Genomic DNA, 23566 nt, shown 5'->3' with positions numbered 1-23566 from the left:
AGAGGAGGTTAGACTATATGCCGGTGTCACTGTGTTCTCTAAGGGGGTTGGTGATCCAGCTACAAGATATCCCCTAATACAAACACTTCTGCCTGTCCTCGTCAAGCCATGCATGAGGACCTGACCCACTAGACTACAGTCAGAGGAGGTTAGACTATATGCCGGGGTCACTGTGGTCTCTAAGGGGGTTGGTGATCCAGCTACAAGATATCCCCTAATACAAACACTTCTGCCTGTCCTCGTCAAGCCATGCATGAGGACCTGACCCACTAGACTACAGTCAGAGGAGGTTAGACTATATGCCGGGGTCACTGTGTTCTCTAAGGGGGTTGGTGATCCAGCTACAAGATATCCCCTAATACAAACACTTCTGCCTGTCCTCGTCAAGCCATGCATGAGGACCTGACACACTAGACTACAGTCAGAGGAGGTTAGACTATATGCCGGTGTCACTGTGTTCTCTAAGGGGGTTGGTGATCCAGCTACAAGATATCCCCTAATACAAACACTTCTGCCTGTCCTCGTCAAGCCATGCATGAGGACCTGACCCACTAGACTACAGTCAGAGGAGGTTAGACTATATGCCGGGGTCACTGTGGTCTCTAAGGGGGTTGGTGATCCAGCTACAAGATATCCCCTAATACAAACACTTCTGCCTGTCCTCAAGCCATGCATGAGGACCTGACCCACTAGACTACAGTCAGAGGAGGTTAGACTATATGCCGGGGTCACTGTGGTCTCTAAGGGGTTGGTGATCCAGCTACAAGATATCCCCTAATACAAACACTTCTGCCTGTCCTCGTCAAGCCATGCATGAGGACCTGACCCACTAGACTACAGTCAGAGGAGGTTAGACTATATGCCGGTGTCACTGTGGTCTCTAAGGGGGTTGGTGATCCAGCTACAAGATATCCCCTAATACAGTAGCTCAGTACATCCACGGCAGCCATAGTCATGTCGTTGAACCAACTCTATCAGACAATCTCCAACAGAACTGAACCAGGGTTCATCTAGCAGTGCTGATCAAGGATCAGGTTTCATCTCTTATTCATTATGACCTGAAAAGCCAAACTGATCCTAGATCAGCAGTCTTGTTGTGAGAAGCGTTGTGAATACGGGTCAGTCTAGTAGTAGTAGTAGGTCATTACAGGATGGGGTGTGTTAAACCTCTTGTCTGATAATTAGCATGTCAAGTGTAAAGTGATCTGTGTGTCAGGGAGGTAGATTGGGAACACACACACACTAACTCTGTGTGTGTATTCCCGTGGGGTCCCGGGGCAATAAGAGGGTGATTCATCATGGTAACTCCACCAGTCAAACAATATTCCTCCCCACTCCCTGGGGTATTGTCAAGGCAACGGTGAAAAATGGCTAACGCCTTGGGCTCCCGGGAACCGTTATTTGAGTGGGGTGGGATGGAGGGAGGGGGACAATATTGTCCATACCAGCCGGCAATATGCTTCCAACTCTGAACAAAGCAGTGCTGGCAACAAAAGGCTGATTTGATTTGAAATGGGACCTAAACTGAACCTTATTGTGGGGTTCAAGTGGGGTAGATATTATAGAGGGCTGGTATAGTTAGGTTCAAGTGGGGTAGATATTATAGAGGGTTGGTATTGTGAGATTCAAGTGGGGTAGATATTATAGAGGGTTGGTATTGTTAGGTTCAAGTGGGGTAGATATTATAGAGGGTTGGTATTGTGAGGTTCAAGTGGGGTAGATATTATAGAGGGCTGGTATAGTTAGGTTCAAGTGGGGTAGATATTATAGAGGGTTGGTATTGTGAGATTCAAGTGGGGTAGATATTATAGAGGGTTGGTATTGTTAGGTTCAAGTGGGGTAGATATTATAGAGGGTTGGTATTGTGAGGTTCAAGTGGGGTAGATATTATAGAGGGTTGGTATTGTTAGGTTAAAGTCAGGTAGATATTATAGAGGGTTGGTATTGTGAGGTTCAAGTGGGGTAGATATTATAGAGGGTTGGTATTGTGAGGTTCAAGTGGAGTAGATATTATAGAGGGTTGGTATTGTTAGGTTCAAGTGGGGTAGATATTATAGAGGGTTGGTATTGTGAGGTTCAAGTGGGGTAGATATTATAGAGGGTTGGTATTGTTAGGTTCAAGTGGGGTAGATATTATAGAGGGTTGGTATTGTTAGGTTAAAGTCAGGTAGATATTATAGAGGGTTGGTATTGTGAGGTTCAAGTGGGGTAGATATTATAGAGGGTTGGTATTGTGGGGTTCAAGTGGGGTAGATATTATAGAGGGTTGGTATTGTAGTCAGACATGCAAAACAGAATGACACATCTACTATAATTTAGAAATATATTAACTATTACACACACAAATAAAGGTGAAATAAAATAAATAAACATTTATTTGAGCAGAACTTCATTATGTCAGTGTCCTGGCTTTCCCTGACTACTGTAGGGCTTTCCCTGACTACTGTAGGACTATCCCAGTGTGTCTACTGTAGGACTATCCCAGTGTGTTTATCCCAGTGTGTCTACTGTGGGACTATCCCAGTGTGACTATCCCAGTGTGTCTACTGTGGGACTATCCCAGTGTGTCTACTGTGGGACTATCCCAGTGTGTCTACTGTGGGACTATCCCAGTGTGACTATCCCAGTGTGTCTACTGTGGGACTATCCCAGTGTGACTATCCCAGTGTGTCTACTGTGGGACTATCCCAGTGTGACTATCCCAGTGTGTCTACTGTGGGACTATCCCAGTGTGTTTATCCCAGTGTGTCTACTGTGGGACTATCCCAGTGTGACTATCCCAGTGTGTCTACTGTGGGACTATCCCAGTGTGTCTACTGTGGGACTATCCCAGTGTGTCTACTGTGGGACTATCCCAGTGTGACTATCCCAGTGTGTCTACTGAGGGACTATCCCAGTGTGTCTACTGTGGGACTATCCCAGTGTGACTATCCCAGTGTGTCTACTGTGGGACTATCCCAGTGTGACTATCCCAGTGTGTCTACTGTAGGACTATCCCAGTGTGACTATCCCAGTGTGTCTACTGTGGGACTATCCCAGTGTGACTATCCCAGTGTGTCTACTGTAGGACTATCCCAGTGTGACTATCCCAGTGTGTCTACTGTGGGACTATCCCAGTGTGACTATCCCAGTGTGTCTACTGTAGGACTATCCTAGTGTGACTATCCCAGTGTGTCTACTGTGGGACTATCCCAGTGTGTCTACTGTGGGACTATCCCAGTGTGTCTACTGTGGGACTATCCCAGTGTGACTATCCCAGTGTGTCTACTGTGGGACTATCCCAGTGTGACTATCCCAGTGTGTCTACTGTAGGACTATCCCAGTGTGTCTACTGTGGGACTATCCCAGTGTGTCTACTGTAGGACTATCCCAGTGTGTCTACTGTGCCACTATCCCAGTGTGACTATCCCAGTGTGTCTACTGTAGGACTATCCCAGTGTGACTATCCCAGTGTGTCTACTGTAGGACTATCCCAGTGTGTCTACTGTAGGACTATCCCAGTGTGTCTACTGTAGGACTATCCCAGTGTGTCTACTGTAGGACTATCCCAGTGTGTCTACTGTAGGACTATCCCAGTGTCTACTGTAGGACTATCCCAGTGTGTCTACTGTGGGACTATCCCAGTGTGTCTACTGTGCCACTATCCCAGTGTGTCTACTGTAGGACTATCCCAGTGTGTCTACTGTAGGACTATCCCAGTGTGTCTACTGTGCCACTATCCCAGTGTGTCTACTGTGGGACTATCCCATTGTGTCTACTGTAGGACTATCCCAGTGTGTCTACTGTAGGACTATCCCAGTGTGTCTACAGTGTGACTATCCCAGTGTGTCTACTGTAGGAATATCCCAGTGTGTCTACTGTAGGACTATCCCAGTGTGTCTACTGTAGGACTATCCCAGTGTGTCTACAGTGTGACTATCCCAGTGTGTCTACTGTAGGACTATCCCAGTGTGTCTACTGTGGGACTATCCCATTGTGTCTACTGTAGGACTATCCCAGTGTGTCTACTGTAGGACTATCCCAGTGTGTCTACTGTAGGACTATCCCAGTGTGTCTACTGTGCCACTATCCCAGTGTGTCTACTGTAGGACTATCCCAGTGTGACTATCCCAGTGTGTCTACTGTGGGACTATCCCAGTGTGACTATCCCAGTGTGTCTACTGTAGGACTATCCCAGTGTGACTATCCCAGTGTGTCTACTGTGGGACTATCCCAGTGTGACTATCCCAGTGTGTCTACTGTGGGACTATCCCAGTGTGACTATCCCAGTGTGTCTACTGTGGGACTATCCCAGTGTGTCTACTGTGGGACTATCCCAGTGTGACTATCCCAGTGTGTCTACTGTAGGACTATCCCAGTGTGTTTATCCCAGTGTGTCTACTGTGGGACTATCCCAGTGTGACTATCCCAGTGTGTCTACTGTGGGACTATCCCAGTGTGACTATCCCAGTGTGTCTACTGTAGGACTATCCCAGTGTGTCTACTGTGGGACTATCCCAGTGTGTCTACTGTAGGACTATCCCAGTGTGTCTACTGTGCCACTATCCCAGTGTGACTATCCCAGTGTGTCTACTGTAGGACTATCCCAGTGTGACTATCCCAGTGTGTCTACTGTAGGACTATCCCAGTGTGTCTACTGTAGGACTATCCCAGTGTGTCTACTGTAGGACTATCCCAGTGTGTCTACTGTAGGACTATCCCAGTGTGTCTACTGTAGGACTATCCCAGTGTCTACTGTAGGACTATCCCAGTGTGTCTACTGTGGGACTATCCCAGTGTGTCTACTGTGCCACTATCCCAGTGTGTCTACTGTAGGACTATCCCAGTGTGTCTACTGTAGGACTATCCCAGTGTGTCTACTGTGCCACTATCCCAGTGTGTCTACTGTGGGACTATCCCATTGTGTCTACTGTAGGACTATCCCAGTGTGTCTACTGTAGGACTATCCCAGTGTGTCTACAGTGTGACTATCCCAGTGTGTCTACTGTAGGAATATCCCAGTGTGTCTACTGTAGGACTATCCCAGTGTGTCTACTGTAGGACTATCCCAGTGTGTCTACAGTGTGACTATCCCAGTGTGTCTACTGTAGGACTATCCCAGTGTGTCTACTGTGGGACTATCCCATTGTGTCTACTGTAGGACTATCCCAGTGTGTCTACTGTAGGACTATCCCAGTGTGTCTACTGTAGGACTATCCCAGTGTGTCTACTGTGCCACTATCCCAGTGTGTCTACTGTAGGACTATCCCAGTGTGTCTACTGTAGGACTATCCCAGTGTGTCTACTGTGCCACTATCCCAGTGTGTCTACTGTAGGACTATCCCAGTGTGTCTACTGTGGGACTATCCCAGTGTGTCTACTGTGGGACTATCCCAGTGTGTCTACTGTGGGACTATCCCAGTGTGACTATCCCAGTGTGTCTACTGTGGGACTATCCCAGTGTCACTATCCCAGTGTGTCTACTGTGGGACTATCCCAGTGTGTCTACTGTGCCACTATCCCAGTGTGTCTACTGTGGGACTATCCCAGTGTGACTATCCCAGTGTGTCTACTGTGGGACTATCCCAGTGTGACTATCCCAGTGTGTCTACTGTAGGACTATCCCAGTGTGACTATCCCAGTGTGTCTACTGTGGGACTATCCCAGTGTGACTATCCCAGTGTGTCTACTGTAGGACTATCCCAGTGTGACTATCCCAGTGTGTCTACTGTGGGACTATCCCAGTGTGACTATCCCAGTGTGTCTACTGTAGGACTATCCCAGTGTGACTATCCCAGTGTGTCTACTGTAGGACTATCCCAGTGTGACTATCCCAGTGTGTCTACTGTGGGACTATCCCAGTGTGACTATCCCAGTGTGTCTACTGTGGGACTATCCCAGTGTGTCTACTGTGGGACTATCCCAGTGTGTCTACTGTGGGACTATCCCAGTGTGACTATCCCAGTGTGTCTACTGTGGGACTATCCCAGTGTGACTATCCCAGTGTGTCTACTGTAGGACTATCCCAGTGTGTCTACTGTGGGACTATCCCAGTGTGTCTACTGTAGGACTATCCCAGTGTGTCTACTGTGCCACTATCCCAGTGTGACTATCCCAGTGTGTCTACTGTAGGACTATCCCAGTGTGACTATCCCAGTGTGTCTACTGTAGGACTATCCCAGTGTGTCTACTGTAGGACTATCCCAGTGTGTCTACTGTAGGACTATCCCAGTGTGTCTACTGTAGGACTATCCCAGTGTGTCTACTGTAGGACTATCCCAGTGTGTCTACTGTAGGACTATCCCAGTGTGTTTACTGTGGGACTATCCCAGTGTGTCTACTGTGCCACTATCCCAGTGTGTCTACTGTAGGACTATCCCAGTGTGTCTACTGTAGGACTATCCCAGTGTGTCTACTGTGCCACTATCCCAGTGTGTCTACTGTGGGACTATCCCAGTGTGTCTACTGTAGGACTATCCCAGTGTGTCTACTGTAGGACTATCCCAGTGTGTCTACAGTGTGACTATCCCAGTGTGTCTACTGTAGGAATATCCCAGTGTGTCTACTGTAGGACTATCCCAGTGTGTCTACTGTAGGACTATCCCAGTGTGTCTACAGTGTGACTATCCCAGTGTGTCTACTGTAGGACTATCCCAGTGTGTCTACTGTGGGACTATCCCATTGTGTCTACTGTAGGACTATCCCAGTGTGTCTACTGTAGGACTATCCCAGTGTGTCTACAGTGTGACTATCCCAGTGTGTCTACTGTAGGACTATCCCAGTGTGTCTACTGTGCCACTATCCCAGTGTGTCTACTGTAGGACTATCCCAGTGTGTCTACTGTGGGACTATCCCAGTGTGTCTACTGTAGGACTATCCCAGTGTGTCTACTGTAGGACTATCCCAGTGTGTCTACTGTAGGACTATCCCAGTGTGTCTACTGTAGGACTATCCCAGTGTGTCTACTGTAGGACTATCCCAGTGTGTCTACTGTAGGACTATCCCAGTGTGTCTACTGTAGGACTATCCCAGTGTGTCTACTGTAGGACTATCCCAGTGTGTCTACTGTAGGACTATCCCAGTGTGTCTACTGTAGGACTATCCCAGTGTGTCTACTGTAGGACTATCCCAGTGTGTCTACTGTGCCACTATCCCAGTGTGTCTACTGTGGGACTATCCCATTGTGTCTACTGTAGGACTATCCCAGTGTGTCTACTGTAGGACTATCCCAGTGTGTCTACAGTGTGACTATCCCAGTGTGTCTACTGTAGGACTATCCCAGTGTGTCTACTGTAGGACTATCCCAGTGTGTCTACTGTAGGACTATCACAGTGTGTCTACTGTGGGACTATCCCAGTGTGTCTACTGTGCCACTATCCCAGTGTGTCTACTGTGGGACTATCCCAGTGTGTCTACTGTAGGACTATCCCAGTGTGTCTACTGTAGGACTATCCCAGTGTGTCTACTGTAGAACTATCCCAGTGTGTCTACTGTGCCACTATCCCAGTGTGTCTACTGTGGGACTATCCCATTGTGTCTACTGTAGGACTATCCCAGTGTGTCTACTGTAGGACTATCCCAGTGTGTCTACTGTAGGACTATCCCAGTGTGTCTACTGTAGGACTATCCCAGTGTGTCTACTGTAGGACTATCCCAGTGTGTCTACTGTAGGACTATCCCAGTGTGTCTACTGTGGGACTATCCCAGTGTGTCTACTGTAGGACTATCCCAGTGTGTCTACTGTAGGACTATCCCAGAGTGTCTACTGTGGGACTATCCCAGTGTGCCTACTGTGCCACTATCCCAGTGTGTCTACTGTGGGACTATCCCAGTGTGTCTACTGTGCCACTATCCCAGTGTGTCTACTGTGGGACTATCCCAGTGTGTCTACTGTAGGACTATCCCAGTGTGTCTACTGTGGGACTATCCCAATGTGTCTACTGTGGGACTATCCCAGTGTGTCTACTGTAGGACTATCCCAGTGTGTCTACTGTAGGACTATCCCAGTGTGTCTACTGTAGGACTATCCCAGTGTGTCTACTGTAGGACTATCCCAGTGTGTCTACTGTAGGACTATCCCAGTGTGTCTACTGTAGGACTATCCCAGTGTGTCTACTGTAGGACTATCCCAGTGTGTCTACTGTGGGACTATCCCAGTGTGTCTACTGTGGGACTATCCCAGTGTGTCTACTGTGGGACTATCCCAGTGTGTCTACTGTAGGACTATCCCAGTGTGTCTACTGTAGGACTATCCCAGTGTGTCTACTGTAGGACTATCCCAGTGTGTCTACTGTAGGACTATCCCAGTGTGTCTACTGTAGGACTATCCCAGTGTGTCTACTGTAGGACTATCCCAGTGTGTCTACTGTAGGACTATCCCAGTGTGTCTACTGTAGGACTATCCCAGTGTGTCTACTGTAGGACTATCCCAGTGTGTCTACTGTAGGACTATCCCAGTGTGTCTACTGTAGGACTATCCCAGTGTGTCTACTGTGGGACTATCCCAGTGTGTCTACTGTAGGACTATCCCAGTGTGTCTACTGTAGGACTATCCCAGTGTGTCTATCCCAGTGTGTCTACTGTAGGACTATCCCAGTGTCACTATCCCAGTGTGTCTACTGTAGGACTATCCCAGTGTGTCTACTGTAGGACTATCCCAGTGTGTCTACTGTAGGACTATCCCAGTGTGTCTACTGTAGGACTATCCCAGTGTGTCTACTGTAGGACTATCCCAGTGTGTCTACTGTAGGACTATCCCAGTGTGTCTACTGTAGGACTATCCCAGTGTGTCTACAGTGTGACTATCCCAGTGTGTCTACTGTAGGACTATCCCAGTGTGTCTACTGTAGGACTATCCCAGTGTGTCTACTGTAGGACTATCACAGTGTGTCTACTGTGGGACTATCCCAGTGTGTCTACTGTAGGACTATCCCAGTGTGTCTACTGTAGGACTATCCCAGTGTGTCTACTGTAGGACTATCCCAGTGTGTCTACTGTAGGACTATCCCAGTGTGTCTACTGTAGGACTATCCCAGTGTGTCTACTGTAGGACTATCCCAGTGTGTCTACTGTAGGACTATCCCAGTGTGTCTACTGTAGGACTATCCCAGTGTGTCTACTGTAGGACTATCCCAGTGTGTCTACTGTAGGACTATCCCAGTGTGTCTACTGTAGGACTATCCCAGTGTGTCTACTGTGGGACTATCCCAGTGTGTCTACTGTGGGACTATCCCAGTGTGTCTACTGTAGGACTATCCCAGTGTGTCTACTGTAGGACTATCCCAGTGTGTCTATCCCAGTGTGTCTACTGTAGGACTATCCCAGTGTCACTATCCCAGTGTGTCTACTGTAGGACTATCCCAGTGTGTCTATCCCAGTGTGTCTACTGTAGGACTATCCCAGTGTGACTATCCCAGTGTGTCTACTGTAGGACTATCCCAGTGTGTCTACTGTAGGACTATCCCAGAGTGTCTACTGTGGGACTATCCCAGTGTGCCTACTGTGCAACTATCCCAGTGTGTCTACTGTGGGACTATCCCAGTGTGTCTACTGTGCCACTATCCCAGTGTGTCTACTGTAGGACTATCCCAGTGTGTCTACTGTGGGACTATCCCAGTGTGTCTACTGTAGGACTATCCCAGTGTGTCTACTGTAGGACTATCCCAGTGTGTCTACTGTAGGACTATCCCAGTGTGTCTACTGTAGGACTATCCCAGTGTGTCTACTGTAGGACTATCCCAGTGTGTCTACTGTAGGACTATCCCAGTGTGTCTACTGTAGGACTATCCCAGTGTGTCTGCTGTAGGTTTTTGGCCATTTTCTATCAAGTGGGACCATTTCTCTCCACCTTTTGTTAAGGACTACAGTATTATTAACAGCGAGTGTCTGCTCTAGCTAATGGGATTTCTTGTAGTGTGTGTGTGTGTGTGTGGACACCAGCTTATTGTCATGTCATTAAGAGGTCAAAGGTCATGGACCCCCACTCTGAGTCTGAGACTTGGACCCCTGTCCTTCTCCTCTATGGGAAACTTAAATAAATCCCTCCGGTTTGTGTGTGTGTTTGGTATCAGAGAAGGGGATCTATGTTCAGCTCCTGGAAGTTTAAACCCAAACAAATCTCTGCAAGGGTTGGAGCCACCGGCGGCGGTCACACACACCAGACGGAAAACACACACTGTGTGTGTATGTGTATGTATGTGTGTGTGTGTGTATGTATGTATGTATGTGTGTGTGTGTGTGTGTCTATGTTTCTGTAGTGACTCTGAGATGTCTTTGTCTTTTATTTATCTGTCTGTGTTTTTCTGATGTATAGACACTTGGCTCTCTGTGTATTCATACATGTGCATTTGTGTTTTTGAGTTTGTGTGTTCATTTAGGGGCTAGACGTGATGTTAGTATGTGTTATTTGGTTTGTGTGTTCATTTAGGGGCTAGACGTGATGTTAGTATGTGTTATCTGCTCTGGCTGTTGGCGGAGCTGCTAAACAAGTGTGACGGCCGAGGTTAACTATACAGCGGTAACCATCCTCGCCACATTAGCTTCACCCTCACGTGGGTGCTAACAAGCTAGCATGCATGCTAAGTAGTGTGCTACATATCAACAGCCGCTGTAAGCCAATCCAGTAGGGGGTGGAAGCCATAGTAAGCTTCGAAATGGTCACTCGCGCCGCGATATCGCGGAGGAATTGCATAGAATGAAGCTTTCCCTAACTTTAGTCCCACTCCGTTCAGCTCCCTCAACCATGCTCACTTCACCAAACAGTTCCCCGCCCACTCTGCTTCTCTCGCTTTTCTTCCATTCAAAATGAATGGCTTCCGATGTTTTCACCGTGTGATGCCGCTGTATCGTCAACCCGGCCAAGAGTGGATTAGCGGTTAGCGCGCGGTGGCGGCTAGCAGGGGGTAAGGGAGATAAAGGGAAATAGATTAGACAGAGATGAGACGCCGTGGGGGGCTGATACCTCTGGCTCCACTCCGTCACATGACTTCTTAGACACTCACTCTATCCCTGTGGTGTAAAGTGCTTAAGTAAAAAGTACTGCTTAAGTCGTTTTTATGGGTATCTGTACTTACTTTTACTTCATTACATTCCTAAAAATAAAAAAAGTACTTTTTACTCCATACATTTTCCCTGACACCCAAAAGTACTTGTTCTATTTTTTTGTGCTTAGCAGGACTGGAAAATTGTCCAATTTGCACACTTATCAAGAGAACATCCCTGGTCATCCCTACTGCTTCTGATCTGGCGGACTCATTTAAACACAGATGCTTCGTTAGTAAATGATATCTGAATGTTGGAGGCCCTGGCTATCCATTTAAAAAAACAAGAAAATAGACCCATCTGGTTTGATTAATATAAGGAATTTCAAATTATTTAGACTTATACATTTTAGCAATTACATTTACTTTTGATACTTAAGTATATTTTAAACCAAATACTTTTAGACTTTTACTCAAGTTGTATTTTACTGGGTGACTTTTACTTTTACTTTTTAACTTGTTTTTTTCATTTTCTGTTAAAGTATCTTTACTTTTACTCAAGTATGACAGATCTCAATTCCGCCTGTCTCCTGTAATCATCGTGTGTGTGTGTGTGTTTAGTCAGTGTGCTAACAGCAGCATGGTGATGCAGCTGCTCCATGTAGTTCCAGTGTATTTAGGAGCAGCTGTGACCTGCTGCATCTGACACACATCACAGACCATTGAAGGAGAGACAACCACAGAGATAACACATTAACAGTTAGTTCATTGTGTTTATCTTGATGATGGTAATACACATGGACACACACACGCTCCCACACTGCAGAGGACCCATGTGTGGCCAATCAGTGCAGACAACTCGTTTTAATCCGCTAATCAATCTAGCATCTGGGCGCTCGTGAAACCGGATTTTAAAAATCCATCACATATTGACTGAATAATAGCACATTTTACTGGCACGGACAAATAATGGAGCTCAGGGATTTTAGTAGGTATTCAGGTATTCTATTTATTGTCAAATTTATTTTGGGGTTTGTTGTAGAATGCACAAAAATTTAAACACAACATGCAACAATTTCAAAGATTTTACTGAGTTCATATAAGGCCCTAATCTATGGATTTCACATCCCTGGGAATACAGATATGCGTCTGATGGTCACAGATACCTTAAAAAAAGGGGCGTGGATCAGAAACCCAGTCAGTGTCTGGTGTGACCACCTTTTGCCTCATGCAGCGAGACACATCTCCTTCACATAGAGTTGATCAGGCTGTTGATTGTGGCCTGTGGAATGTTGTCCAACTCCTATTCAATGGCTGTGCGAAGTTGTTGGATATTGGCTTGAACTGGAACACTCTGTCGTACACGTCCACCCAGAGCATCCCAAGCATGCTCAATGGGTGACGTCTGGTATGAAAGCCATGGAAGAACTGGGACATTGTGTATAGATCCTTGCGACACGGGGCCGTGCTGAAACATGAGGTGATGACGGCAGATGAATGGCACGACAATGGGCCTCAGGATCTCATCCCAGTATCTCTGTGAATTCAAATTGCCATCGATAAAATATAATTGTGCTTGTTCTCCGTAGCTTATGCCTGCCCATACCATAACCCCACCGCCACCATGAGACACTCTGTTCACAACGCTGCAACGAACTGCAGTCGGGTCAAGACCTTGGTGAGGATGACGAGCTTGCCTGAGACAGATTCCAGTTCTCTGTTTTTTGGTCCATTCTTTCCAATGTATCCAGTAATTATATTTTAGTTTTCTCATGATTTGGTTGGGTCTAATAGAGTTGCTGTCCTGTGGCTCTGTGGGTTGTGTTTGTGTTTGTGAACAGAGCCCCAGGACCAGCTTGCTTAGGGGACTCTTCTCTAGGTTCATCTCTCGGTAGGTGATGGCTTTGTTATGGAAGGTTTGGGAATCACTTCCTTTTAGGTGGTTGCAGAATTTAACAACTTTTTGTTAATTAGCGGGTATCGGACTAATTCTTCTCTGCATTATTTGGTGTTTTACGTTGTACACAGAGGATGTTTTTGCAGAAGTCTGCATGCATAGTCTCAATTTGGTGTTTGTCACGTTTTGTGAATTCTTGGTTGGTAAGCGGACGCCAGACCACACAACCATAAATGGCAATGGGTTCTATAACTGATTCAAGTATTTTTAGCCAGATCCTAATTGGGATGTCAAATTATATGTTCCTTTTGATAGCATAGAAGGCCCTTCTTGCCTTGTCTCTCAGATCGTCTCTCAGATCGTTCACAGCTTTGTGAAAGTTACCCGTGGCGCTGATGTTTAGGCCGAAGTACAGTAGGTATAGTTTTTTGTGTGCTCTTTGTCTTACTGAGATTTGCTTTCTGGGTCCAGGTCTGTGCAGAAGATCTAGGTGCTGCTGTAGGCCCTCCTTGGACATTTGACTTCAAATTCTAATAGGGTGATGCCGGGTGCTGCAGACTGTTCTAGTGTCTTCGCCAATTTGTTGATATATACAGTTGAAGTCGGAAGTTTACATACACTTGTGTTGGAGTCATTAAAACTCATTTTTCAATCACTCCACAAATTTCTTGTTAACAAACTATAGTTTTGGCAAGTCGGTTAGGACATCTACTTTGTGGATGACACAAGTTATTTTTTCAACAATTCTTTACAGACAGATTATTTCACTTATAATTTACTGTATCACAATTCCAGTGGGTCAGAATTTTACACACACTAAGTTGATTGTGCTTTTAAACAGCTTGGAAAATTCCAGAAAATGATGTCATGGCTTTAGAAGCTTCTGATCGGCTAATTGACATCATTTGAGTCAATTGGAGGTGTACCTGTGGATGTATTTCAAGACCTACCTTCAAACTCAGTGCCTCTTTGCTTGACATCATGGGAAAATCAAAAGAAATCAGCCAAGATCTCAGAAAAGAAATTGGAGACCTCCACAATTCTGGTTCATCCTTGGGAGCAATTTCCAAACACCTGAAGGTACCACGTTCATCTGTACCAACAATAGTATGCAAGTACTCTATAAACACCATGGGACCACGCAGCCGTCATACCACTCAGGAAGGAGATGCGTTCTGTCTCCTAGAGATGAACGTACTTTGGTGCAAAAAGTGCAAATAAATCCCAGAACAACAGAAAGGACCTTGTGAAGATGCTGGAGGAAACATTTTCAATAGTATCTATATCCACAGTAAAACGAGTCCTATACCGACATAACCTTAAAGGTCACTCAGCAAGGAAGAAGAAGCCACTGCTCCAACACCGCCATGAAAAAAGCCAGACTACGGTTTGCAACTGCACATGGGGACAAAGATTGTACTTTTGGGGAAATGTCCTCTGGTCTGATGAAACGTTAAATAGAACTCTTTGGCCTTAATGACCATCATTATGTTTGGAGGAAAAAGGGCGAGGCTTGCAAGCCGAAGAAAACCATCCCAACCGTGAAGCACGGGGGTGGCAGCATCATGTTTTGGGGGTGCTTTGCTGCAGGAGGGACTGGTGCACTTCACAAAATAGATGGCTTCATGAGGTAGGAAAATTATGTGGATATATTGAAGCAACATCTCAAGACATCAGTCAGGAAGTTAAACCTTGGTCGCAAATGGGTCTTCCAAATGAACAATGACCCCAAGCATACTTCCAAAGTTGTGGCAAAGCGGCTTAAGGACAACAAAGTCAAGGTATTGGAGTGGCCATCACAAAGCCCTGACCTCAAACCTATAGAGAATTTGTGGGCAGAACTGAAAAACCGTGTGCGAACAAGGAGGACTACAAACCTGACTCAGTTACACCAGCTCTGTCTGGAGGAATGGGCCAAAATTCACCCAACTTATTGTGGGAAGCTTGTGGAAGGCTACCAAAACGTTTGACCCAAGTTCAACAATTTAAAGGCAATGCTACCAGATACTAATTGAGTGTATGTAAACTTCTGACCCACTGGAAATGTGATGAAAGAAATAAAAGCTGAAAAAAATCATTCTCTACTATTATTCTGACATTTCAAGCTCTTAAAATAAAGTTGTGATCCTAACTTTTTTGCTCTGATTAAATGTGAGGAATTGTGAAAAACTGAGTTTAAATGTATTTGGCTAAGGTGTATGTGAACTTATGACTTCAAATGTATGTGGGGCTCAAGCTGCATCCCTGTCTCACCCCACGGCCCTGTGGAAAGAAATGTGTTTGTTTTTTTGTCAATTTGAACACATTTGTTGTTTGTGTACATAGATTTTATAATGCCATGTCTCTCTCCATCTATCTCTATCTGTTTCTCTCTGTCTCTCTCGCCATCTATCTCTCTCCATATATCTCTGTTTCTCTCTGTCTCTCTGTCTCTCTCTTTTTTTCATCTGTCTATCTTTTTCTCTCTCTCTGTGGCCTTTCCTTTCATAGCCCAGCTAATAAGGGAGAACTTGAGTGGAACTTGTGCTGCTTGACTGCCCACTGAAGCTGCTATTGCGGAGTAATTTGCTGTGTGTGTGAGGGAGATAGAGTGTGCAGGTGGCTGGAAGGATGAATGTGTCAGTATGTACTGTATGTGTTGCGCTGTGTAAGTGTGTAAGACGCGTTCTGCTGTAACAAGCCTTTGTCTGGTGGAGTTTCTCTCTACTTCAGGCTTCCCTGACCCCTGACCTCTCCATGCTCCACAAACCCAATTATCCACACCTCATCAGCACACAAGGTGTGTGTGTGTTCATCTCCCCCTCCTATCCGTCATCTCTCTTTCTCTCTCTCGACGTCATTAGGACCTATTCGATCTCGCTCCCTTTTTTTCCAGGACCCTGTTAGCTAAGACTCTTCTCCAAGCTTATACTCCAGTCACGTATCCTGGGAAACCACATCAGTGATTTCAGTTGTTGTAAATACAGCCTCCTTGTTTGTAACAGTGACACAATTACGAGTGTCTCTCTAGGGATGATGTAGGAGTTGCTCTCTGAAACACCAGGAAGAGAGCATTGTGTGTGTGTACTTATACAGTATATAGGTCAAACACAACCTTCTTCTGGTGCCCAGGTCCACTCACTGTCAGAGCAATTTCACACACATCATGAGAGGGATTATAGACCCCCTGTAATTCCACATCTCTCTCTCTTTCTCAAACCGTTCAACATTTTTCTCACTGCTCCATGGGTGAAGTCTGGGTTAAGATCACACACCGAAACCACTGTGTCTCTCTCTCTCACTCACTCACTCACTCAATCACTCACTCACTCACTCACTCACTCACTCACTCACTCACTCACTCACTCACTCACTCACTCATACACACGTTATACTGCTCTTTGGGACAGACAAGGTCATCCTCTACTTCACTCTTTACTGTAGTACAGCAACCTGATACCGCGCACACACTGTCTTACAGGCTCTCACCACAGAGCCCTGTGGCAAAGGTGACATCATCTTCTCCTATCTGGCTGTCAATTAAACCAAAGACAATGAGGTCATATTGTAAAGCAGCGGTTCCCAAACTAGGGGTCGCGACTGATTTGAAAATGGGGTTGCGGAAGAATTTCCAACCCCCCCCCAAAAATTGAATTCCAGAAATCCCAAAATATAATAACCCTGTCTATACAACAAGCTCTCACAGCCCTGCCTGCAACCTGATCTCATAGTTTGCCTCCCTTCGAGTTCTTAGGAAACAATGCAGTATTTAGTTATTTTATGTAATATTTCTTACATTGTTACCCCGGGAAATCTTACTTATATGTACATATTCTCATTCACCCCTTTAGGTTTTTGTGTATTACGTAGTTGTTGGGGAATTGTTAGATTACTTGTTAGATATTACTGCACTGTCGGAACTAGAAGCATTTCGCTACACTCGCATTAACATCTGCTAACCGTGTGTGTGTGTGTGAACAGTAAGATTTGATTTGATTTGGTTACAGGGTTAAAACACAAACAACTCAAATGGTTAAGTATCGACGTCCTTAGGACCTTTTCAAACATCTGAAATCGACCGCTCTTTCTTGTGACCAGCATGCTCACAGACTCACTGCAGAATCCCGACGTTGTCCATAAACCTAACATTTTGAAGGTTAAGTTTAGGCATTCATTCTGAATGGTTAAGGTAAGGTTTCAGGTTTTGGGTTAAAACAATAAATAACAAGTGCCTTGTACAGGGATTGAACGTTCAACCCTCTTGAGCTGGAGCTCGTGGCTTCCGCCCATCCGCCATCCCTGTCCACAATTCCCTAGCAAAACACAAGCCTACTTGGTGGTAATAGAGCTCAGCGTTGCCCCTAGTGGCGGGGTTTGAAGGCATCTCCCGACGTCCTGGGGACCTGGACGGACGTCGAATTTCAGTGGATGTTGAGCGACCTGGTTGATCAATAACCAAGGATGTTTGATAGCAAGCTAAGGTTCTCTTTGACTGAACGCTGCAGCTCACCATGAAGTAGAACAATGGTGAGAATAGCATTGTCTGGTTTAACCAGGATTCTCTGTGTTTTCTCACATTGGATTCCTCAGACTCTCAGAAACTTTAGGTTGAGATCATGCTGTCAGGTTATTCGTGATGACGTAGCCACAGATGCTTACCAATGACACATCTCATCCTACTGCGGCTCCCTATTCCCTATATAGTGCACTTCTTTTGACCCCTTTTCACCCAAAAGTGGTGCCATTTGGGACGTAAGCAGACTGTCCTCAGGAGAGGAGCGGTTAATTCCTGTTTTGTGCCAGTCAACCTGCTGTGGCTTAATAAAACCACCCTGCGATTGGTTGACCGCCTGCTGCATCCAATCAGCACCTCTGTGGGCGGCTGCTCAGAGGACACTGTGTGGGTGTTTGAAAGAGACGTTGTAGCCCCAGGCAAGACAACACCAACACATTTGCAGCTCCCCTGTCACACGACACCTGTGTCTGTGTGTGAATGAGAGCGGGAGGGAAGGAGAGCGATTGAGACAGCTAGAAGGAGAGAGAGAGAGACTTCTGTCATGTATTCTGAACTGTCGCTGAAACCAGTCTGCTCTACCTGTAGCTAAGGCCAGTCCTAGATAAAGGAGTATAGTATTATTGTGTTTATAGTGCATTCGCATTGTATTCAGACCCCTTGACCTTTTTCCACATTTTGTTACGTTCCAGCCTTATTCTAAAATGGATTTAAACGGTTTGCCCTCCATAATGACAAAGCAAAAACAGATTTTGAGAAATGTTTGCAAAGAAAATGAAATATCACATTTACATAAGTATTCAGACCCTTTGCTCGTTACTTTGTTGAAGCACCTTTGGCAGCGATTACAGCCTTAGGTCTTCTTGGGTATGACGCTACAAGCTTGGCACACCTGTATTTGGGGAGTTTTGGGAGTGCCACCACCATTCTTCACCGTAGGGATGGTGCCAGTTTTCCTTCAAACATGACGCTTGGCATTCAGGCCAAAGAGTTCAATCTTGACCAACATGTTTGCTAATATTCTGTGTGTTTTCCTCCTCTCATCCAGTGATCTAAATGGGAACAACCTGACGACCATCAGCAAGACAGACTTCTCTGGCCTCAAACACCTCAGAGTTCTGTAAGTCCCTTCCTTCACTACTATTCACCTCAGTGAGGTCTTACTACACTCAATATTACTGTGACCAGGAGTTGGAACTGGTTCAAGGAACAGAACCGGGAAATAATGACATTTTTCAAGGAACAGAAACAGAACCGGGAGCAAAAGTGATCTCTAGTGGTCCGGAACAGAACCATTATTTTAAAAGCATGAGAACCGGTTAATGACTTTCTTTTAGGTTGAGATCATTTTTTGTCCCACATGAAACACAATGAAAGTGCCAATGCAAAGCAGTCCCTCTGTCGCTCAGAAACATCTCCTTCCAGTGTCTGCCCGCCGGTATGTTTTCTAGGCTTAAGGATACAGGTATCACATTTCACATGGGCTTCATTAACTTCAACAGGGTAAGATGTGTTGTGTGAAAGTATTCAGACCCCTTGACTTTGCTACATTACAGCCTTATTCTAAAATTGATTTAAAAAAACTATATTCTCAACAATCTGCACACCCCATAATGACACAGCAAAAACAGGTTTATTTTTTTTTATTGCTAATGGATAAGTATTCAGACCCTTTACTCAGTACTTTGTTGAAGCACCTTTGGCAGCGATTACAGCCTTGGGTATGACGCTACAAGCTTGCCACACCTGTATTTGGGGAGTTTCTCCCATTATTCTCTGCAGATCCTCTCAAGCTCTGTCAGAGTCACTGCACAGCTATTTTCAGGTCTCTCTAGAGATGTTCGATCGGGTTCATGACTGTGCACTGGCTCGGCCGCACAAAGATATTCAGAGAATTGTCCTGAAGCCGCTCCTGCCTTGTACAAGGCACACCTTCGCCCCAGTCTGAGGTCCTGAAGCCGCCCCTGCGGTGTACAAGGCACACCTTCGCCCCAGTCTGAGGTCCTGAAGCCGCCCCTGCGGTGTACAAGGCACACCTTCGCCCCAGTCTGAGGTCCTGAGCACTCTGGAGCAGGTTTTCATCAAGGATCTCTCTGTTCTTTGCTCTGTTCATCTTCCCCTCAATCCTGACTAGTCTTCCAGTCCCTGCCGCTGAAAAACATCCCCACAGCATGATGCTGCCACCACGATGCTTCACCGTAGGGATGGTGCCAGGTTTCCTCCAGACGTGACGCTTTGCATTCAGGCCAAAGAGTTCAATCTTGGTTTCATCAGACCAGAGAATCTTGTTTCTCATGGTCTGAGAATCTTTAGGTGCCTTTTGGAAAACTCCAAGCGGGCTGTCATGTGACTTTTACTGAGGAGTGGCTTCTGTCTGGTCACTCTACCATAAAGGTCTGATTGGTGGAGGGCTGCAGAGATGGTTGTCCTTCTGTCTGGCCACTCTACCATAAAGGTCTGGTTGGTGGAGGGCTCCAGAGATGGTTGTCCTTCTGTCTGGCCACTCTACCATAAAGGTCTGATTGGTGGAGGGCTCCAGAGATGGTTGTCCTTCTGTCTGGCCACTCTACCATAAAGGTCTGATTGGTGGAGGGCTGAGATGGTTGTCCTTCTGTCTGGCCACTCTACCATAAAGGTCTGATTGGTGGAGGGCTGCAGAGATGGTTGTCCTTCTGTCTGGCCACTCTACCACAAAGGTCTGATTGGTGGAGGGCTGCAGAGATGGTTGTCCTTCTGTCTGGCCACTCTACCATAAAGGTCTGGTTGGTGGAGGGCTGCAGAGATGTTTGTTCTTCTGTCTGGCCACTCTACCATAAAGGTCTGATTGGTGGAGGGCTCCAGAGATGGTTGTCCTTCTGTCTGGCCACTCTACCATAAAGGTCTGATTGGTGGAGGGCTCCAGAGATGGTTGTACTTCTGTCAGGCCACTCTACCATAAAGGTCTGATTGGTGGAGGGCTCCAGAGATGGTTGTCCTTCTGTCAGGCCACTCTACCATAAAGGTCTGGTTGGTGGAGGGCTCCAGAGATGGTTGTCCTTCTGTCTGGCCACTCTACCATAAAGGTCTGGTTGGTGGAGGGCTCCAGAGATGGTTGTCCTTCTGTCTGGCCACTCTACCATAAAGGTCTGATTGGTGGAGGGCTGCAGAGATGGTTGTCCTTCTGTCTGGCCACTCTACCATAAAGGTCTGGTTGGTGGAGGGCTCCAGAGATGGTTGTCCTTCTGTCTGTAACGTAACAAAATGTGAAGGTTCTGAATACTTTCTGGTGAAGTAATGACAGGTCTACTACTAATGTCCTAAACACATTATATACACATCCTATTGATTACTGCACTGGGAAAGTCCAAGCAGGAAGGGCATTTCACTGTACTTGTGCACGTGACATTAAAAACTTGAAAAATATCATGATGCCCAGTGCTTCAAGCCAACACCCACCCTCTCTCTCTCTCGCTCCCCACCTGCAAAATGTCAGTTGGATCTCGTGGCTTACACTTGTTTGTCCATCAAGCATATAAAGTTTAAACAACTAGCTTTCCTGGTCTAGGGTGTAGTGATTACCAGGGTGTAGTGATTACCACGGTGTAGTGATTACAATGGTGTAGTGATTACAATGGTGTAGTGATTACCAGGGTGTAGTGATTACCAGGGTGTAGTGATTACCAGGGTGTAGTGATTACCACAGTGTAGTCATTACCAGGGTGTAGTCATTACCAGGGTGTAGTGATTACCAGGGTGTAGTGATTACCAGGGTGTAGTGATTACCAGGGTGTATTGATTACCATGGTGTAGTGATTACCAGGGTGTAGTGATTACCAGGGTGTAGTGATTACCATGGTGTAGTGATTACCAGGGTGTATTGATTACCACGGTGTAGTGATTACCAGGGTGTAGTGATTATAACAGTGTAGTGATTACCAGGGTGTATTGATTACCACGGTGTAGTGATTACCAGGGTGTAGTGATTACCAGGGTGTAGTGATTACCAGGGTGTAGTGATTACCATGGTGTAGTGATTACCAGGGTGTATTGATTACCACAGTGTAGTGATTACCAGGGTGTATTGATTACCAGGTTGTAGTGATTACCAGGGTGTAGTGATTATAACAGTGTAGTGATTACCACAGTGTAGTGATTTAATGAGCTAAATGTAAATACGAGGTTGATTTCACGAGTTGAAAAATGAAAAGAAAGGACCGGTACTTTTTTGTGGTTCGAACCGGTTCAGAACGTTATGGATTTGTATTTTTAAAGTCTGAACAGTGGAACGGAACTTAAATCTGGAATCCGGAGCAGGGAAACTGCCACGTCCATTTGCACTATTGCATTTGACATTTTAGTCATTTAGCAAACGCTCTGATCCAGAGAGACTTACAGGAGAAATTAGGGTTTGGCGCCTTGTACAAGGGAACATACATGTTTCAACTTCTGCAGATCTCAGCTTTAATACAGGGGTTGTCACACACATTGAGTGTTTATTACACCGCTGGTAGAGCAACTGACTGACTTTACCAACAGAACAGGCCTCCCATCTACTCTTACAGATAGCGTGAAGCTGGGGTGGAACAACAATACCCCAGGGAAGGACGGGGATTGGTTGTCTCAGGTTGCTGTGTTAGACTGACACTGTTTTTAGACATACACACACACGTGTGTGTGTGTGTGTGTGTGTGTGTGTGTGTGTGTGTGTGTGTGTGTGTGTGTGTGTGTGTGTGTGTGTGTGGACTTGTTTAACTAATCTTGTGGGGACCAGAATAGAAAACAAACAAATATTTGATCAACTGGGCCATTTTGTTAGTCCCCACAATGTCAAATGCTATTTCTAGGGGGTAAAGGTTAGGGTTAGGAGCTAGGGCTAGGTTAGAATTAGGTTAAAGGTTAGGAGTTAGGGTTCAGGATATGTTTTTCAGTTAAAGTTAGGGTAAGGTTAGGGAAAATAGGATTTTGAATGGGACTGAATTGTGTGTCCCCACAAGGTTAGCTGTACACGACTGTGCGTGTGTCTGTATGTGTGTGTGTGTGATAGTGGGTTAAAACCCTCAATATGAAACTAATAGTTACTAATAACATCTCCTTGGGTTAGTTACCGTCCTGTCCCTGTGTCTGTCCCTGTGTCTGTCCCTGTGTCTGTCCGTGTGTCTGTCCCTGTGTCTGTCCCTGTGTCTGTCCCTGTGTCTGTCCCTGTGTCTGTCCCCGTGTCTGTCCCCGTGTCTGTCCCTGTGTCTGTCCCCGTGTCTGTCCCCGTGTCTGTCCCTGTGTCTGTCCCCGTGTCTGTCCCTGTGTCTGTCCCCGTGTCTGTCCCCGTGTCTGTCCCCGTGTCTGTCCCCGTGTCTGTCCCTGTGTCTGTCCCTGTGTCTGTCCGTGTGTCTGTCCCCCGTGTCTGTCCCCGTGTCTGTCCCCGTGTCTGTCCCCGTGTCTGTCCCGTGTCTGTCCCTGTGTCTGTCCCCGTGTCTGTCCCCGTGTCTGTCCCCGTGTCTGTCCGTGTGTCTGTCCCCGTGTCTGTCCCCGTGTCTGTCCGTGTGTCTGACCCCGTGTCTGACCCCGTGTCTGTCCCCGTGTCTGTCCCCGTGTCTGTCCCCGTGTCTGTCCCCGTGTCTGTCCCCGTGTCTGTCCCCGTGTCTGTCCCTGTGTCTGTCCCCGTGTCTGTCCAGACAGTTGTCAGACTGGATGCTGTCAGGGAGATAAAGTATGAAGTGTTGCCCCGTGTAGACAGCAGGTAGAAGTGATATGTTACGTTAACATGTTGTTTTTTTGGGCTGTGTTGAGATCCATAAAAATGGACAATCATTAATTGCTCTTTTTTATTCTACCTCTTTATCCTCCTCTTCCTCCATACTTCCTCCCTCTCTCTTCCTCCTCTTCCTCCCTCTCTCTTCCTCCATACTTCCTCCCTCTCTCTTCCTCCTCTTCCTCCCTCTCTCTTCCTTCATCCTTCCTCCCTCTCTCTTCCTTCATCCTTCCTCCCTCTCTCTTCCTCCATACTTCCTCCCACTCTCTTCCTCCATACTTCCTCCCACTCTCTTCCTCCATCCTTCCTCCCACTCTCTTCCTCCATCCTTCCTCCCTCTCTCTTCCTCAATACTTCCTCCCACTCTCTTCCTCCATCCTTCCTCCATCCTTCCTCCCTCTCTCTTCCTCCATACTTCCTCCCTCTCTCTTCCTCTATACTTCCTCCCTCTCTCTTCCTCTATCCTTCCTCCCTCTCTCTTCCTCCATACTTCC

General features: G+C 46.4%; 1 protein-coding gene and 1 long non-coding RNA gene across 2 annotated transcripts in view; one reads left to right on the top strand and one right to left on the bottom strand.

Moving 5' to 3' along the window:
• LOC135528314 (slit homolog 1 protein-like) overlaps window positions 1–23566 on the bottom strand; it is a 186981-nt gene that overhangs the window by 38803 nt on the left and 124612 nt on the right.
• The window catches only part of LOC135526266 (uncharacterized), a 7278-nt gene continuing 2107 nt past the window's right edge, over window positions 18396–23566 (top strand). Inside the window, exon 1 of the long non-coding RNA XR_010453277.1 lies at window positions 18396–18467. This is a non-coding gene — a long non-coding RNA (uncharacterized LOC135526266). The remainder of the gene's footprint in view (window positions 18468–23566) is intronic.

This window comes from Oncorhynchus masou, chromosome 5 (assembly GCF_036934945.1).
Source record: "Oncorhynchus masou masou isolate Uvic2021 chromosome 5, UVic_Omas_1.1, whole genome shotgun sequence".
In the NCBI taxonomy this organism is placed as follows: domain Eukaryota; kingdom Metazoa; phylum Chordata; class Actinopteri; order Salmoniformes; family Salmonidae; genus Oncorhynchus; species Oncorhynchus masou.
The sequence above is the reverse complement of the archived record's forward strand: the minus strand, read 5'-3'. Positions and strand labels throughout refer to the sequence as shown.